Consider the following 20679-nt stretch of genomic DNA (forward strand, 5'->3'; position numbering starts at 1 on the left):
ATAGGATTTTTGGGCGGTAATTAGGATTAGAGGAGGTCACAACAGTGAGGCCCTCATGATGGGATTCGTACTTTAGAAGAAGAGCCACCAGAGGGAGAGCTTCCTCCCTCTCTCTGCATGCCCCCCAGAGAAGAGGTCGTGTGAGCACCCAACAAGAAGGCGACTACCTGTAGCATTTTATTATGGCAGCCCACACTGGCTAAGACATGGCATCTATCAGTATTTCATTCCTTTTTCTTCCTAATTTTTGAAAAATTTTTTAAAGATTTCATTTTTAAGTAATCTCTACACCTCATATGGGGCTTGAACTCATGACCCTGAGATCAGGAGTCACGTGCTCCTCGGACTGAGCCAGCCAGATGCCCCTCACTTTTTTTTTAAGGGTCAAATGTTTCATTCTCTTCATTTTTTGCACCTGGATGACTCAATTGGTTAAGCATCAACTCTGGATTTTGGCTCAGGTCATGATCTCAGGGTCGTGGGATCAAGCCCTGCATGGGGCTCCACACTCAGCGAGCAGTCTGCTTGTCCCTCTCCCTCTGCTCCTCCCCCTGGTCTCTCTCTCCCTCTCAAATAAGTAAGTAAATAAATATTTTTTAAAAAAGAGGATTTTATTATTATTTTTTAAGTAGGTTCCAAACCCAATGTGGGGCTTGAACTCATCACCCTGAGATCAAGAGTCATACACTCTACCGACTGAGCCAGCCAGGCGCTACCCCCCATTTTTTTGCCTTTTTAAATAAAGTTAAACTGTAAAAAATTCACAAGGGTCTTCCCTGTCCGTTCCCCTCTCTCCCTCCCACACCCTCAGTCTTGGCGCCAGCCCCGTTTCCTTCACCCACTCACACAGACCCAGGGGATCCAACTGAGAAAGGCAAACTGCTCCGAGTACACGGAGGTGCAGAGAAGAGAGGAGGTGAGCTGTGTCCACATTCAAGGTCACACTGAGCAAGTCCGCACTCTCTGGGTTCTGGATGGTTTCCTCTCATCACCCAAATTGCAAAAGGAAATTCCCCGGACCATCTATGCTTCAAAGTCAAAGACCCAGCACCGCGGAAGAATGCCGTAGACAATGTGGTTTACCCCAAAGTCACCCGCACCCGTGCCCTCCTCCTCCAGGTCCTGACCAGTGTCAGAGTGAGCCTTCTTCTCGGGATCAGGGAGGAGAGCAAAGGCTTCTCTGACTTGCTTGAACTTTTTCTCCTCCTCCTTCTAAACTTCAGCACCGGCTCCCCTGTGCCCGCCTGGGTGGTGCTTTGAGGCTCGTTTCTGATCGGTTCTCTTGATCTCGTCCTCACAGGCATTCGTGTCCGCTCCCAGATTTTTGTAAACTTGCCCTGCTTTCCTTCATCTCCAGCTGCGCGGTGTTTGAGGAGCTGTGTTCTTAGGTTTTCTCCAGCTCATACACTTTTCCACAGTCCTGTACTGCTTCTTCAAATTGTCCCGTGTCCGAGGCACACTGAGCTTTTCCAAAGGAGGCTTTTAATTAAGGGGCATCAAGTTTCACTACATTTGTGTAACCCGCTGTTGCACCAGCGAGTCTCCTGGGCTTGGAATGATCTAAACCCCAATTACAGTAGAGTTCAGCATTTGTTTTTATATGGGGGGGGGGGTCTGTCCGCAGGGCTTCTGCATATAGCTCATATGTCGGCTTGTCATTTCCTTCTTTAAAAGCTTTATTCTCATCTTCTTTCTCGGCTTTAAGCGCTTGCGCGTCGCTGCACGCAAGGCAGGCGTGTTTGTGCGCAGGCGCCATCTTGAGAGCCTGTACAAAAACTCCCCCCCCTTTCTCGATCCGGTCTTCCTGGTAACGGCGGAGACCTACGTACAGAGCACGGCGATGGGCAGAACGGCGCTGGCCGCACAGTGTGCCTCTGGGTAATGACTAAATATCGCGCTAAATATTCTGCTTTGGTGATTTTGAAGCAATGGCAGGTGGGGCAAACTCTAGGGCACAGTCCATGCAGAAAACCGCTTTCTGAAAATCCTGCTTCACAAAATCGGCTTCTGTCCTTTTCTCATGTTCATGTATATCCTGCTGTGCCTGAACATTTTTGTGATCCAGTTCGAGGGCTCTCTGGAAACTGTGACATGCCGCCATGACATTCCCTCGAGATAGGCGGCTTTTGCCTTCCCACCCATGTCCCCAGGCAAAACTGTCATTCAGCCTCACTGCCATGCACCTCCAAGAGCTTCCTGAAACCTTGCGAGCATCATCAAAGTGGCTGCTCGAGTCTCACTAGAGCTAGCATTTTCAGGACCCCTATCTAGGTCTTTTGTATAATAGTTATAAGCTTCATTGTAATCTTTCTTGGCATAGTTTGCATTTCCTTTTTCCTTCAAAGACTCTGCTTCCCTCTTCACTTCACCGTGGAGCAGCTCTAGCTCTGTCGACGCCATTACCGTACAGTGCTCCGCAGCAACCACCATCTTACCACTGAGACTACTACTTCGTTCTTTATTGTCAAATAATATTCCACTGTGTGGACACATCCATTTTCCCTAACCATTCATCAGTTGATGGACATTTGGGTTGTTTTCACTGGGGGGCTGTTATGAATAATACTGCTATGAACACTCATATACACTCTTTGTGTGGACATAGACTTGGGCATGTTCCCAGAAATGGGGTTGCTGGGTCATATGGTTAATCTATGTTTAACTTTCTGAGGGACCATCAATCTGTTTTCCAAAGCAGCTACACCATTTTATATTTATATATCCCATCAGCAGTGAATGAGGGTTCCCATTTCTCCACATTCTTGTCAACATTTATATTTTATTATTATACCCATCAGTGGGTGTGAAATGGTATCGCATGTGGTTTCTACTTGCATCTTGCTGATGACTAGAGATACTGAGCATCTTTTCAAGTGCTTATTGCCCATGTGTATATCTTCTTTGGAAAAATGTCTATTCAAGTCCTTTAGTCATCTTTAAATTAGTTTATCTTATTTTTTCAATATTTTATTTTTAAGCAATCTCCACAAACAACGTGGGGCTTGAACTGATGACCCTGAGATCAAGAGTTGCATGCTCCAGCAACTGAGCCAGCCAGGTACCCCTATCTTTTTATTTTTAACAGTTTTTTTAAAGTATTTTATTTATTTACTTGAGAGAGAGAGGGAGAGAGCACAGAAAGAAAGGGAGAAGCAGACCCCCACTGAGCAAGGAGCCCAATGCAGGGCTTGATCCTAGGACCCTGGGATCATGACCCAACCCAAAGGCAGACGCCTAACCAACTGAGCCACCCAGGTGCCCCGAGTTTTAACAGTTCTTTATACATTCTGGGTACTACACTCTTCTCAGATATAGAATTCGTAGAAAAAAGACAGTCTCTTCAACAAATGGCGTTGGGAAAATTGGCCAGCCACATGCAGAAGAATGAAACTGGACCATTTCCTTACACCATACACAAAAATAGACTCAAAATGGATGAAAGACCTAAGTGTGAGAAAGGAATCCATCAAAATCCTCGAGGGGAACACAGGCAGCAACCTCTTCGACCTCAGCTGCAGCAACTTCTTGCTAAGCATGTCTCCAAAGGCAAGGGAAACAAGGCAAAAATGAACTAGTGGGACTTCATCAAGATAAAAGTCTTTTGCACAGCAAAGGAAACAGTCAACAAAACCAAAAAAACAACTGACAGATGGGAGAAGATATTGCAAATGACATGCCAGATAAAGGGCTAGTATCCAAAATCTATAAAGAACTTACCAAACTCAACACCCAAAGAATAATCCAATCAAAAAATGGGCAGAAGACATGAACAGACATTTCTGCAAAGACGACATCCAAATGGCCAACAGACACATGAAAAAGTGCTCAATATCACTCGGCATCAGGGAAATACAAATCAAAAACCACAATGAGATACCATCTCACCAGTCAGATTGGCTAAAATTAACAAGTCAGGAAACGACAGATGTTGGCAAGGATGCAGAGAAAGGGGAAACTTCCTACACCGTTGGTGGGAATGCAAGCTGGTGCAGCCACTCTGGAAAACAGTATGGAGGTTCCTCAAAAAGTTGATAATAGAACTACCCTACAACCCAGCAATTGCACTACTGGGTTCCATCCCCAAAGATACAAAGGTAGTGATCCGAAAGGGCATGTGCACCCCATGTTTACAGCAGCAATATCCACAATAGCCAAACTATGGAAAGAGCCCAGATGTCCATCAACAGATGAATGGATAAAGAAGATGTGTGTGTGTGTGTGTGTGTGTGTGTGTGTGTGTGTACAGCCATCAAAAAATGAAACCTTGCCATTTGCAACAACATGGATGAAACTAGAGGGTGTTATGCTAAGCGAAATAAGTCAATCAGAGAAAGACAATCATCATATGATCTCACTGATACACAGAATTTAAGAAACAAGGCAGAGGATCATAGGGGAAGAGAGGAAAAAATGAAACAAGACAAAACCAGAGAGGGAGACAAACCGTAAGAGACTCTTAATCTCAGGAAAAAATGAGAGTTGCTGGCTGGGAGGGGGTGGAGGGATGGGGTGGCTGGGTGATGGACACTGGGGAGGGTATGTGTTGTGGTGAGCGCTGAGTGTTGTGCAAGACTGAAGAATCACAGACCTGTACCCCTGAAACAAATAATATATTATAATAAAAAATTTTAAAAAGATATATGATTTCTAAGTATTTTCTCCCACTTTGTGGGATGTCTTTTCACTTTCTTGATAGTGTCCCAGGATGTACAAAAGTTTTTAAGTCTGATGAAGTCCAATTTATCTTTTTTTTTTTTTTCTTTTCTGGTGGTTTGTGCTTTTGGTGTCCTAAGAAACTGCTGCCTAATCCAAGGTCACAAAGATTTACATGTGTTTTATTCTATGAGTTTCTATAGTTTTAGCTCTTAAATTTAAGTCTGTGATGCATTTGGGGTTAATTTTTTTTTAAAGATTTTATTTATTTATTTGACAGAGAGAGGGAGACAGCCAGCGAGAGAGGGAACACAAGCAGGGGGAGTGGGAGAGGAAGAAGCAGGCTCCCAGCGGAAGAGCCTGACATGGGGCTCGATCCCGGAACGCTGGGATCACGCCCTGAGCCAAAGGCAGACGCTTAACGACTGCGCCACCCAGGCGCCCCTGGGGTTAATTTTTTTATACAGTGTGAGGTCAGAGCTCAACTTCATTCTTTTGTGTGGGGCTATCCAATTGTCCCAGCACCTTTTTTTGAAAAGACTATTTTCCTCCATTGGATGGTATTGGCACCCTCACCAAAGCTCAGTCGACCACAGACTCATAGACAGATGTGGATTTACTTCTGGACTCTCAATCCTATTCCACTGATCTGTACGTTTCCCTCTATGCCAGTACCACACGACCTTAATTTCCGTAGATCTGTGGTAAGTTTTGAACTCTTAAGACTTTTTCATCTATAAAAGTTTACTTTCCTTTTTTGTTATTGTAGGAGAAACTGGGCCATATGTCCTATACACATAGCACATTCTGGATCTGGTTGACTGCATCCTTGGAATGCCACTCAACATACGTATCACTGCATTTCTTAATATTAAAATCAAAAAGCTTCATTGGGTTTGGGTATAGTTCTGAGGTATTGTCTGACAACAGGAGGCACAAAATGTCTTTTCATCCCCTTTTAAAAAGTGAGCTAAAGTCATGTTCTTTCTCCATGATTCATCTATTATCAAGTTCTCCATCAGCCTTTCATCTTTCATCAAACACTGATGATTGTAGCCCTCATCCAGTTTTCCATTAGTCAATCCAGGTGGTGAATTTTTGCTTCTACCTGTCCTTCTACGTTTATTACTGTGATCCTCTTAGAATGGAGAACTTTCCCTCCTCACCGGTTTTCTTACCTCAAAGTTTGTTCTGTATAGAAAAAGCGGGATACTAGTTTCCTTCCCTTGACATATGTACCAGTTCTTAGAATGAGTTCTTCCCTAGAATCCTCTGAAGGTAATGATGATTCTTCAGTATCATTTTGAGTTCATTAATCTTTTAACATATATTTGAATCCATTAAAATTATGTTTAAGGCAGGTTTGAGGTAAAACTGAAGTTCACCCTCTTTAAGTGTATTCTTTGATGAGTTTTAATAGATATACACAAACATATTATTCCAAGATCGGGAACATTTCTATCACCCCAAAAACTTCTCCTGTATCCCTTTGCAGCCGATCCCTTTCCCGACCCTATACCTTTGATGAACATTTATCTAATTGCTGTTCCTAATAGGGTTTTCCCCCTAAGATAAAATAAAATATTATATAAACAGAATCACATAGTATATTGCCATTTCTGTTGTGTTTTCTTTCACTAGGCAAATGTGTTGGGGATTCATCATGTTGCTGAGTTATTAGTGGTCTGTTCCTTTTATCACTGACTACCACCCCTTATACCACAATTTGTTTATCCATTTATCAGTTGACAGACATTTGCGTTGCTTCCAGGGTTTTGCAAGTATGAATAAAGCCACATTCGCAAACAAATGGTCTCTCTGTGGAAATATTTTTCTTAGGGAAATACCTAGGAGTGAGTCACTGGGCCGTACAATAGCTGGAGATTTAACAATAAGAAACTGCGAAGCTGTTTGTTATTCTTCTTGGTACTCAAATTATTTCCTCATTAGGATAGTGGGAGTTCCTTCCAGTAGGGTTCTGTCCTACTGACATGACTCCAGTCGTCTTCAATAGCTTCCTTGCTTTCAAGCCTGAGTGGAGGTTCCAGGCTCATCTTGGACATTTCCTGCCTCAGACTAGCCAATCAGCTACTTTTCCACAGAGCTCTTTTGGTGGGGAATGAGACTTAGAAACCACAGCCTGGGCACTAGGGATGCTTATTACTACTTGGTTGTCAGTGACCATAGATTCTTCAGGTGGACAGACCTAGGAAATGAGTTTGGTTTTTTTTTGAGAAAGAGACACAGCAAGCACACAAGCAAGTGGGGCAGAGGGAGAGAAAGAATCTTCAACAGGCTCCACACTCAGCACGGAGCCCAGTGCGGGGCTTGATCTCACGACCCAGAGATCATACCTGCGCTGAAATTAAGACTCAGACACTTAACCAACTGAGATACCCAGGTGCCCCAGAAATGAATAGGTTTAAATAGAAAAAATAAATCTTTAATTTGTAGATAAATCATTAGAATTATAAGTTTTTAAAATTTCTTTAGATTATTTGCATCTCTTTTGTGCTGAAAAACTTTTTTCTTAAGGACGCTTAGGAGGATTTGTTTTATCCGTCTATATAGATAGTTTCAAAATGATAACACTGATATCACTTAACAAGATGAGTCCATGCAGTTTAAGATTTCTTTGTGGTTCTATGTTCAGTTATCTCCCTACTGGAAATATACAGTCAAAAAACCATACATTTCCATCTGTTTTTTAGGGATTTTAAAAATATTTAATTATATAGGGGCGTCTGGGTGGCACAGCGGTTAAGCGTCTGCCTTCGGCTCAGGGCGTGATCCCAGCGTTCTGGGATTGAGCCCCACATCAGGCTCCTCTGCTATGAGCCTGCTTCTTCCTCTCCCACTCCCCCTGCTTGTGTTCCCTCTCGCTGGCTGTCTCTATCTCTGTCAAATAAATAAATAAAATCTTTTAAAAAAATAAAATAAAATAAATATTTAATTATATAAAACACATAATTCCAAAGTAAAAACTATAAAAAGTATGTTCAGAAAGTTCTAGCTTCCAGTTCCTATCTTTCTCCCCCATGATTTTTCCCTCTCCCTGAAGATAAACATTTTATATTTTTTGGTTTATCCTTGAATTGTTTATATTTCAAAATAGAAGCAGGGGCACCTGGGTGGCTCATGTGGTTAAGCGTCCAACTCTTGATTTCAACTCAGGTAATGATCTCAGGGTGTGGGATCTGGCCTCAGTCAGGCTCCATACTCAGCCAGAATCTGCTTGGGATTCTCTCTCTCTCTCTCCCTCTCCCTCTGCCCCTCCCCCATATCATGATCTCTCTCTAAAATAAAATCTTTTTTAAAAATGGAAAATCATGCTTTTCATAGTTTGTATTTTTTTGCCTGCAAAAGGTAGCATATTATTTTTTAAAGCATATTGCTTTTTATTTTTTAAATTTTTAAAAAAGATTTTATTTGAGAGAGGTAGAATGAACACAAGCTGGGGAAGGGACAGAGGGAGAAGCAGACAACCCACTGAGCAAGGAGCCCAATGACAAGTTTAATCCTAGCACCCCGAGATCATGACCTAAGCCGAAGGCAGATGCTTAACTGACTGAGCCTTCCAGGCGCCCCTAAAAACTTTTCATTTTAAAATAAAACAGATAAGGGCACCTGGCTGGCTCAGTCCGTAGAGCATATGACCTGATCTTAGGGTTATGAGTTTGAGCCCCATGTTGGGTGTAGAGAATACTTAAATAATAATATAAAATAAAATATTTAAAATAAAACACAGAGATAACCTAAGACAAATGTACAGTTAAATGAATTATTGTAAGACGATCATGGCTTGGAACTATCACCAAATCAAGAAATTGAAAAGTTGGCCAGGCGCCCCAGAAGCCCCTCCACGAGACCTGTCCCACCACGGTTCCGCTCTAAGAGGAATCCCCATCCTAGGACAGCATTCACCTTGTTGGTTTCTTTCTGGCTTTATCCAGCACAGGATCGAGTGTGCATCCCTCAAGATGATAATTTTTAAGCTCTGTCCTTTTTTTTTTTAATTTCATGTCTCTTTGAAGACTCTTTTAATCTAAGGGATTTCCCTTCCATCCCATTCTTTTCCTTACAATTCATCTGTTGAAGAACCCAGGATATTATTTGCTCTGTCGAGCATCTCCAGTCCAGACCTCGTTGATGGCACATTCATGGTACAATTCAGTATGTTCCTCTGTCTTCTGTTTCTGCACGTTGCCAGTTGGATCAGACTCAGTGTAAGTGGAATTGGGTTATTTCAACAGAAGGTATGTCATGTCTGATAATCATTCCTCTCTGACGTTGACGGCCAGTGATGCTTCGTGCCTGGACCCATTACTTCATCAAGGGTTGCTAAGTGTGATATTCTCACTTACTTTGGTATCTGATCAAGGCTTTTCCCACGAGGCAAGCGGAGGCAGCAGGAGATCAGCAGTTGTGCCAAGATGTCTGATATGAATGAAATATTGTGCTTTCCTCCCACACCTGACCTCTCTATGAAATCAGAAAGGCTCCAGGCCTGTGTGATCTGTTTTCGAATGCCTGTTTCCCAGACAGAACTGGATGGGATCCAGACATGCACTGACTTTACGCTTGTGATCCAAAGTCACCTGGCAAATGTTATCAAGTAAGACCCACTCCCGGTCCACACACCAAATGCTTGCAGCAAGCATTACACTTGGGGCAGGTGCGGCATGGATGGAACGATTATAGCAGCATCTGGGGGGCCTGGCACCCATACCAGGTCCCGTGGGCACCTTGCAAGCGGGCATATTGTCTTTGGTGAAACAGAGCACGAACACCTGCCCAGTTGTACCGCTGACGGAAGCGCCGAGACAGGAGGATGCGCTCCTCAGCTTCTCCTTGCAGTCGGGTGCCTAGCACAACACTATTTGGGCCATATTTACATATATTGAGACCTATTTCTCTATAGTCACTCACCTTTATATTTAAATTAACTTGTAGAGAAAACTTGGTAACACTTTCATTAGAAGAAAAACAGTTGTCACTTGCCAAAGTGAAAAGGTAACATCAAGGACAGAAAAAAATAATAATAATTAAATTCTAGTGAGAAAGCTTTGCCTGCTGAAGGCTGTGAGCTACGGATCTGCTCTTTCTGGGAAAGGGAAACTAGCAAGGGTTAGAGAACTATAAGGAACAAACTGAGGGCTGCTGTAAGAGAGGGGGTGGGGGGATGGGGCAACTGGGCTATGGGCATTAAGGAGGGCATGTGGTGTGATGAGCACTGGGTGTTACAGGCAACTCATGAATCATGAAATTCTACCCCTGAAACTAATAATACACCATATGGTAGCTAACTGGAATTTAAATAAAATCTTACAAAAAAAAAAAAAAGAAAATATTTTAGCACAGACGGAATCTTTTCCCCAGAGCAGTAGTTCTCAACCAGGATCTGGATTCTGTCCCCCAGGTGACACGTGGCAATGTCGAGAGGTATTTTTGGTTGTCACACCTGGGGGTGGGGGTGCTAGTCCAGCTACCTAGTACACGCAGGCCAGAGACGCTGTAAGGCTGAGAAACCCTTCCCAGACAAGTCAGAAGAGCTGAAAAAGAACAGAAGAGTAATTTCCTCTCTCTGGGACCCGACGTTATCTAACGAGGGAGCCAGATACCCTGTAACACCATCTACCATGAACCATCTAACCGCAAGCCCTCACTTAGAGGAAGCTGGAAATGGTGAGATGGATGGAAGCAGGGGTCACACCAGCCACTGGTGCTCCAAGAATGCTGTTCTCAGAAGGCTCCCTCCCCTCAGAGGCGTCCACGCACCCAGCGGCAGTGCTGGGCGCCTTTCTCACAGTCATGGCAGCACTAAGCATCCACTCTGTGAGGCCACCCTGCTGGGAACCGTGAAGTGCTGATTCCGGTAAGAGACACACAGGGCGGTGAGGGAGGCGAGAGAGAAATGAACGGGTACAAAACAGCATCATAGAAAAGTGTGTGCGGCCAAAAGGAAGATGAGGACCCACCAACCAGGGGACCACGGGTGAGTGGGGTCAGGGAGGCAGGAAAGAGTTCCCAGGGAAGGTGATGATTCCAATTCTTAACCCTCCCAAGAATCTCCGTCTGGTTGGAAGCAGGGCTAATTCGAAAGCAATGCACGGCTCCCAGCAGAGCGCAAGGATCCAAACGCTTTTAACACTGATTTGTAGTATGGATAAAGATGCGTAAATATGCCCTAAAATAATGTTAAAGAAAAAGGCAAGCTGTATGCCTGGAATATCCACTGCATTGCTATTTACATTCCAAGAAAGAAAACTGGAAACTTAGTGCCAAACTACAGGAAAGCAGTTAGCGTAATCCGAGAACTAATTGCTATTTATTGAGTGCTGACCGTGTGCCAATGGGTGTAGCAAAATGATTATACCTTTCTCTCCCTATGGCAAGTCTGCAAATTAACCCTCCCATTCACTGAGAAAAGCCAGACTCAGAGAAAACAGAAGGGAGTCTTTTCAACCAATACTGCAGAAACTACTGGACATCCTTAGAGGGAAAAAAAAATTAAGCAAAACCCTTACCCCACGCCATGCATAAAAATAACCTGAAATGGATCATAGGCTTAATTGTAAAACCTGAAACTGTAAATATTCTAAGCCAAAAACTGAAGAGAAAATCTTTGTGGCTTTGAGGTGGTCAAAATTTTCTTGAATATGGAACCAGAAGCACCAACCATGAAAAGAAATGGGGGTGAGGGAGGAGCAACAGGAGCAGGCTAGAATTCTCTCATCAGAGCATTCATTTTTGTGGTTATCTATTTATAGCAGGCAATGGGGGTCTCCCATGTAAATAAATGTGGCGAGGTTTCTCAAACGTGAGTGACACTAAGGAAACAACGTGCAGGTAATACAGACTCTGAAGCTAGAAACACCTGAGCTCAAATTCTGACTCCACCTTGCAGTGGGAGAGGTGAGCATTCTCTTCTCGCCTCAGGCTCCTCATCTGTAAAATGGGCTTGCTATGAACTTCCAACCTCAAAGGGGTTTGTGAGGATTTACCAAGTTTCTACACATGGAAAGCTCAGAACATGAGCTGGTGGAGCGTTCCGAGCAGCTCGGTCTTTATCATTGTTATGACTCACTATTATAAATAGCAGCAATAATGAGTTTTGGAAAAGTTATGCCACCTCTTTTATTTTTGAATGATCCCCTTTATTGCTGTTGCTTTTGCACCATCAATAGAGATCTGTGAGGAAAACACTTACTTGACTGTGAAAGAAGAAAGAAACCCAGTGTGGAGCTAGTCACGTGGGACCCCTGAACGCTCTAAACAGCCCCTACTTTAAGAAAGCTGCTGCTGTCCCTCTGAAGGACTCTGACCTCTGACCTCCAACCATTAACCTCCAACCTCTGACCTCTGACAAGCAAGGAGACTCAAGAGCGGAAGAACGGAGTGTGCAGCTTCCACACTAGCTGTTCTCAGAAGACAGGGATCGTGGACCAAGGGACCCCAGCTGACCTCGGTGCCTGAAAACTTCTTGGAGCAGCAGGATAAAAAAGAAAACAAATCAAAGCCTAAGGGAGTGACGTAGAAGTCCGTAGCTGGAGGGTCTTCGGCCTGACAGCACGGTGGGTGGAGACCTCTGCAGAGGCTTATCCTCTCTGTGCGTCAGGAAAACTAGCACCAAGGAAGCAGCTGAGCTCACGAGGACGCGGAGCGGCTGGAACTCTCACCCGTCGCCCTTGGGAGCGGACACCAGCACAGTCCTTTTGGAAGACTGGCACTTCTAATGACATTGAACACCTCCCTGCCCTGTGACGTAGCAATTCCACTCCCCGTACTCACCCCAGAGAAATCAAAACAGATGTCCCCAGGAAAATGAACAAGCATATACCTTGTCACCGCATTCATATTTTGAAACATACAGAGTTCCACAACCTGAAAACCATCCAAATATCCACCCGGAGGGGAATGGATGTAAAAACTGTGGTACAGGGGCGCCTGGGTGGCACAGCGGTTAAGCGTCTGCCTTCGGCTCAGGGCGTCATCCCGGCGTGATGGGATCGAGCCCCACATCGGGCTCCTCCGCTGGGAGCCTGCTTCTTCCTCTCCCACTCCCCCTGCTTGTGTTCCCTCTCTCGCTGGCTGTCTCTATCTCTGTCGAATAAATAAATAAAATCTTTTTAAAAAAATGTTTAAAAAAAACAAACTGTGGTACAATCACACAACGGAACACTACTCAGCAAGAAAAAGGAACCCCTACTGGTCCGCGGAATAACATGGCCGAATCTTAAAAACACCGTGAGCCAAAGAGGCCGGACACAAAAGAGCACAGGCTATAGAGTTCCATTTACGTGAACGCAAGAACAGGCAAGAAACTGATGTGCGGTGATAGAAATCAGAACAGCGGTTGTCTGGGGTGGTGGCGGTGGTAGGAATTCACTGGAAGGGGGCATGATGGAAACGTTCCAGTTCTTGATGGGGGTGGTGGTCGCATGGGAATATACAGAACTGCCAAAACACATGCATGCTGAATGGTGTCCCCTCCAAAATTCATATCCACCCGGAAACTCAGAATGTGACCTTACTTGGAAAGAGGTCCAAATAACCTTGCAGATGTAATTGGTTAAATTAGAGTAAGGTCACACCAGGTTAGGGTAGATTCCAATCCAATGACCCCTGTTCCTATAAGAAGAGTGGCAGAAAACCACGTGATGATGAAGACAGACATCGAAATGATACGTCCCCAAGCCAAGGAATGCCAGCGACCGCATGCGACGCCCCGGAAGCCAGGCAGAGACAATGGAAAGTCCTCCTCTGGGGCCTTCGAAGAGATCGTGACCCTGCTGACACCTTGATTTTGGATTTCTAGGCTCCAGACCTATGAGAGAACACATTTCTGTTCCTTTAAGCCACCAGGGTTGTGGTCGTTTGCTTGTAGCCCTAGGAAACTACAATATCATCAGAGGGAACATTCAAGGCCTGAGCATTTTAAGTAAATCACACTCCAATGTAAAACATTTTCAATAGCTAATTGGAAAGAGCAAGCTAGTGTTGAAGGCTCCAACCTGGCTCCGGCTTCACTAACTTAGACAGGACACCTGAAGGAGAGCCGGCCCAGCGTTGCTCGGTGGGAGAACCCGGACGCTGCCCAGCCGGACCCCTCTCCCTGTACACTCATCCATCATGAGAAGCTGCCCTCTGCCCACAGCAAAATGCCCCCTACACCCTCTCCAAAACCGATACTCCAGGTGTGTATGGGCAGCACTACCCAAGAGAGCCACCTTGCAGGTGCCGCGTTCAAGAGCAAACCGGTCCACTCTCGAGGGAGCTCCCAGCCTTGGAATTAAAGACTGTAGAAAAACCTGGTCAGGGGCCAAGAGCGTTGGGCCAGCTCTCTTCCTTAGCTCACAAAGGTATTATCTGAAATGTCAAACTTAAGGAATATTTCATTCCTTTGCCTTCTGTAGCCCAGACAATGATAAAAGGAGATCTTTTTTCTTCCTATTTTGCTTCATCTTAGAAGCCCCTGACCTTGAGAACTTGCTGGTCACTTGTCGAAGCACACCCTGCAGATATCTGCAGAAGGTCAGTGAAGGTCAGGAAGGTCACTGAATGCAGGGACCACACGGTCCCATCCCCACGGGATGCTTTAGTCCCCACTCAGGCTCCCTCACATTTACTGCAACAAGTTCACTATCTATTGAACTCACTGACTCTTCATAAGGAAGCTAGAAGTAGGAACAGTTCTCATCCTCACTTTTGGATAAGGAAACCGAGGACCAGAGGGGTGAAATAACTTGTCTGAGATCACACAAGTAGTAAACCGAAGAGCAAGGACTTAAGCCCAGACAAACTGGCCTAGAAGCTACTGTCTTAATCACTGGGCTGCAAGGCCAAGTGGATGCCTCTTCTCTGGATTGGACACTGCAACCCTCCAGTGACCAAGAACCCAAAGGTTTTTCTTTGTTATATACCCAGACTCTTTTAACTTTCCCCCCCCTTCATGAGAAAAATTAAGGCAGTGAGTCCCAAGTTTATATTTATAATAGCCCAGCAGCTCTAAAAACCTATTGCAACATCCTCTAAACTATTTCATAACATTTTCAATACATTTTTTGGGGGGTTTTGATATGTTTCGTTTTGCAATTAATCAAAACAACAACGGAGCTAAACTGGAAAAGGCTAAGATCAGAATCATGCAGTTTTTCCTAAACTGGTGGAAAACCCCAGTTCGTTTTTTTTTTTTTAAAGCAAGCTCTACGCCCCATGTGGGGCTTGAACTCATGACCCCAAGATCAAGAGCTTCATGCTTTACCAACTGAGCCAGCCAGGCGCCCCGACCCCAGTTTCTATTGCCATTACACCAGGAAAGAGTTTGGAGCTGGGTTTCCTGGATTAGAAACAAACTAAGGGTTCCTTACTTCAGGAAAGACCACTTCAGCCCACATGTACTGAGTCTAATGTCCACAGGACCCTCTCCAGGGGAGTTCGCAGTGGCAACTGGCTCAGCCAACAAAGCTCCACCGGCGCAGCACAGCATATTAAAAGACCGCAGGGAATTTATTCCAGCAGTGCAAGGACGGTTCAATACCAGGAAACTTTTGAATACAACATAATAATAGATCCTAGGAGATCCATAAATGTAATAAACATTTGACAAAAAATTCAACACCATTTCCTGATTTTAAAAAAAATCCTCATTAAAGTAGGATGCGATGGATAATTCCTTAACATGATACAACATAAAATTCAGATAAAAGCCAGCATTTTGCTTCACTGGAAGACCCCAGAAGCATTCCCACACAAGTCAGGGCACATGCACGTGTACCCACTATTGCTATAGGAAGGTACTAGTCAGTGGGATTCAGCAGCCTAAAGACATTAGAGACCTAAGAATTGGATAGGAGGTAAAATCGTTTCCATTTATATATGGTATGAATTCCATCCAAGAGAACTAAGAAACTACTACAAACAACAGACAGAAAAGACTTCACCAAAAAAAAGATAAAATGTCTAGGAATAAACTTATCAGGAAATATGCAAACTATTTACTAAAAAACCGTAAACAATACTGAAAGACACAGAAAAAAAAATTTTATGGAAAGACATACCATGTTCTTGGATAGAAAGATTCAACATATTATATATGTCCATTCTATGAAGTTAATGTGCAAACTTAAAGCAGTCTCAATACATTTCACAAAAGAGGATATTTAAATAACCAACACATATACTTTTAAAAGTGCTCAAACTCACTGGTCATTAGACAAGTGAAAATTAAAACCATAATTAACTACCACAACACACACCAGAATGGATAAAATTTGAAAGACCAACAAAACCAGGTTTCACAAGGATGTGGAATAACTGGAATTCTCAGGCACCACTGGAAGGAGGGTTACACATCTATTTGAAAAACAGTTTGGCAATATTTTCTGAAGTTGAACACATGCATAACCCATGGCCCAGACATTCCTCTTGTAAGTAAAAATCCAACAGAAATGTGTATACGTGGACACCAAAAGCCCTGTGATACACCAAGAGCTGTTCATGGCAGCCTTATTCATGACAGCCAAAAGCTGGAAACAGGGGTGCCTGGGTGGCTCAGCCGGTTAAGTGGCTGACTCTTGATTTTGGCTCAGGTCATGATCTCAGGGTCCTGGGATGGAGCCCCAAGTTGGGCTCCGTGCTCAGAAGGGAGTCTGAGTTTCTCTCTCTCTCCCTCTGACCCTCCCCCACTCACACACACGCGTGCTCGCTCGCTCTCAAATAAATAAATAAATCTTAAAAAAACAAAAACAAAACCTGGAAACAATTTAAATGTCCAACTGGAGAACAGATAAATCTCACAGATAAAATGTTATCATGTTGAGCAAAGAAGCCATAGATAAGAGAGTACATGTATACAAAAAAAATTTTTAAGCAACAAATCCAATCTATGACATAAGAGGATGATGACGATTTTTCGGAAGAGGCTGGGATCCAGGGGGCTTCTGCACACTCGTTCCGCTCTAGCTCCAGGCCTGGTTAACAGTTTACTGTGTGTGTGTGATAACTCATCGTGCTGTGTACTTACAATTTATTCACTCTCCTGTAGGCGTGTTATACTTCACTTTTCACTACAGCAATTCCAATAAAAACACCAACACGTGTGTGTGTAATTAGATACTAGATTTCAAAGTTCAAAGAGAAAAACAGATATGCAAGAATAGCCCGAAAAAGAACTAAAAATAAGGGGAGCAGCCTTTCCATATACTAAAAGGTTATTTTTAAATATTATAAACCTTAGCAAGCAAAACAGTGGGAGCATGAATTGACAGAAACCAATGGAAAAGACTAGCCAATTCTGAAAGAGACTCGCATACCATGAGAAAAGAGCTTATGATAAAGTAACTTCTCATTTTAGCAGGAAAAAGATAGGCAATGGGGGAGGGATTTGGATTTATACCTCACAGCCTGCATCGGGGTAAATTCCAAACGGATCAATATTTGAATGTCAAAATACTAGAAGAAAACAAAGGACGTGTCCTGTTATCTTGAAGTGGGGAAGACTTTTGCACCCATAAGCCAACATTCAGAAGCCATAAAAGACTGATAAATGTGACTGCATGAAAATAGAAATTCATGCACACCAAACAAGTAGACAAACCATCCACAAAATAAAAGAAATGCTAAACTGGACACAACTTGTAGCAAAGGCAAAAGGCTAATCTCCCTAATAGATAATCACCTCCTAGAAAAAAGAAAAAGGCAACGATCCAATTTTAAAAATAAGCGAAGACTGAACAAAGGACAAAAGAGACAAAGCAGACTCTAACCTGTAGAGAACTGGTGATTACCAGAGGGGAGGGGGGTGACAGGTGAAGGAGAGGAAGACTACACTAACGTGAGGAGCACTGAGCAACAGAACGGCTGATTCACTATTGTACACCTGAGACGAGTCTAACACTGCACGGTAACTACACTGGAATTAATTTTTTTAAAACAAATGAAAAATAAATTTATTATTGTAATCATTTCACAACATATGTAATCAAACCATTATGCTATCCACCTTAAATTTGTACAGTGTGTGCCCATTACAGCTCAAAACAAATAGTTTAATTTTTTTTAAAACAAAAAAAGAAAACCAAAGAATATGAGTAAGCCAACTATTGAAAAAGAAATAAAAATGGTCCTTAAACATATCATGAGTTTAAAACTTTTCTTAACAGGTGCCTGGGTGGCTCGGTGGAGCGTCTGACTTCGACTCAGGTCATGACCTCAGGGTCCTGGGACTGAGACCCCTGTCACGCTCTGCACTCAGCAGGGAGGCTGCTTCTCTCTGCCCCACCCCGGCTCACTCTCTCTCTCTCTCTCTCTCTCTCAAATAAATAAATAAATACAATCTTTAAAAAAAACCTTTTCATAACAAATTTAAATTAAGACTCCGTTGAGTCACTTTCTCACCTATCAGATTGGTAAAAATCCAGTAATGTGACAATTTAATGCGCTGGCGAAGATGTGGGAAAACAGTAACTTCTCATCCGAAGCCGGTGGAGTTGCACGTGGGTACTAACCTTATCAAGGGCAACTTGGCCATAGCTCCTGAAATTACCAATGCAGATACCTAGAATCCCATTTCTGGGAATCTATCCTGCGTATATAATATGGACCTGCAAATTACCACATGTACAAGCAGTGTCTATGAGAGCAGACGGGATACAACCGGAGAGCTCACCGCACAAGACAACAGCGTGATACATCAGTGAGACAAGCAAGGCACAGAAGTGTGTATTCTAGTTTGTAAATTGTGTTCAGCAGAGGTGGCAAAGCATTATACACACATACACACACACACACATATGTATATAAAAGTTTCTTCATGCAATATGCAAATACAAGCATATACGAGTGTATATATATATATATACACACACACTGTATATAAATATATACACTCGTATATGCTTGCATTTGCTTGTATTTGCATGAAGAAACTCTGTATTAGAATAATTCACACTGAAGTACGAATGATTGGCAGCTCAGAACCTCCCAGAAATAGTCCATCCTTTAAAGAAGCTGCTTGTTAATAAATAAATATATCTGTAATTTGATGGATTTTTTGTCAGGGTGATAGAGTGAACTGGAAAAATGCGCATACAGCAAGTCCAGAGATTTGGGGAGTCATGAGGGCAGCCATGTATCAGGAGATTCCTTAGCTCTCCCAAGAATCAGCCTTAATTAGATTAGACCCAATAAACTAAAAACAGTTGCCTGGGAGACGAGGCTACTGGGTGGTTATGGAAAAGAGAAACTTTCACTAATAGTCCTTTTTAACAAGCTGTTTAAACTATGTGAATGTATCATCAAATCAAAACACTGAACAAAGAGAAGAGGGTCTTGTTCAGGACCCCCAAGACCTACCCCAGCACCTGTTCCAAGAGCCTCTGTCATTTATAATCAGGTAATGTTAAATATTTACGAGGAGTTTTATTACCCTGTAACAGCTCGCTGACTTTACCAGAAACGTCAATATTGCAAGACACGGTGTGACAGGAAGATCTTGAGTACCTCGTTTCACCTACCTTAAACTTTCCTTTAAGTTTTCTCCTTAAGACAGCAAAGGTAAGGCAAAGACAACATCCCGGAATCGCTGTGAGCCGCTGGCGTGTGAAGTGGGTCCAGCAGGACCGCCGCGCTGACGGGGCTCTGCACACAGCAGCTGCTCCACGGCCGAGCCTCAGCCCTTCTCAAAGGTCAGTGTGCTTAATAAGAATCACTGGAGACGTTGTGAAAACACCGGCTCTCGGTCCCCACCCTCAGAGCTGCCGTTCACTAGGTCTGGGGCCCACGAACTTGTATCGCTAACGAGCTTCTACTCCAGGGTGATGCGAACGCGGCTAGTTCAAGGACACATTTCAGTAATCCGGTCCAGAGCGAGGCACCTCGACCTGTGCTGTGCATACAAATCACCTGGGAATCTTGTTAAAATACAGACCGGGGATTCAGACAGGTCTGGAGTGGGGCCTGGGACTCTCCGTTTCTAGGTAAGCTCCCAGGTGTTGCTGGTGATCCTGGTCCGCAGACCACACACGGGTTCGTGGAATAGCCAACGCCATTCATTCTGCAGAGTAAAAACTGTGTCTGGGAAAAGGTAAAGGATTTGCCCCCAGGTTCCCCGGACAGTCAGGGCAGAGACCAGATGAGGCCCAGTCCACGGTGGCCACACTCCTCAGGAGCACCTCCCTGAGCCATCCCCAGACCCACCCTACAAAGCTGCATGAACCAACAGGGATGCCCACACTCTAGGAGATGGTGTAGAAATTTACTAAAGCAGGGTCCCCTGGGTGGCTCAGCCGGTGAGGCATCTGACTCTTGATTTCGGCGTGGGTCATGACTTCAGGGTCATGGGATCGAGCCCCACATCGAGCCCCACTTCAGGCTCCCTGCTCAGTGGGGAGTCTGCTGGAGATTCTGTCTGCCCCTCCCCTCTAAAAGAAATAAATAAATCTTAAAAAAAAATTTTAAAGCATAGAAAGTCCTCCACTGCTCTAAGAAATAAGCCACCTACCAGACAGCTTACTTAGCTCAAATCACCAGTCTGTTCTTTTTTTAAATGCTCTTCTGGCAAAATTATTTCCTCGGCTTTAGCACCTTCCCCCCCAGTGACTCACACCTTTGACAGCCCTGCTATGGGAACCTGAGGAAGACACTGAGCATTTCTCAACATGTGTGGTCTGATTCTGGGGAGGGCGGGGTGGGGAGAAGCAGACCCCGGGGAAAGCTAAGGAATCTCCTCATATATGGCTCCTGAATGACCTCAAAACCTATAGACTTGTGCTGTTTGCATTTTTCCAACTCGATCACCCTGAAAAAAGTCCATCAAATTACAGATTTACTTGGATTAACAAGCATCGTCTTTTCAGGACCGTTGTCTCTGAGCTGCCAATCTCTCTCGCTTCAGAGGGAAAGGGCTAGAATTCAGGACGCGAAGGCCTCTGGACTAATGAAGGCAGAGGGAGCCTTACCTGAGATGGAGCTTGATCTGGGAGCCCAGCTGCTGGTGAAACCACAGCCGCTGCTTGGCCTCTGTAC

General features: G+C 43.9%; 1 pseudogene; it reads right to left on the bottom strand.

Annotated features, from left to right (window-relative positions):
- The window catches only part of LOC130544115 (dnaJ homolog subfamily C member 7-like), a 20367-nt pseudogene extending 1886 nt beyond the window's left edge, over positions 1-18481 (bottom strand).
- Positions 18482-20679: the final 2198 nt, after the last annotated feature.

The sequence above is a fragment of the Ursus arctos genome, unplaced genomic scaffold, assembly GCF_023065955.2.
Source record: "Ursus arctos isolate Adak ecotype North America unplaced genomic scaffold, UrsArc2.0 scaffold_19, whole genome shotgun sequence".
NCBI lineage: Eukaryota > Metazoa > Chordata > Mammalia > Carnivora > Ursidae > Ursus > Ursus arctos.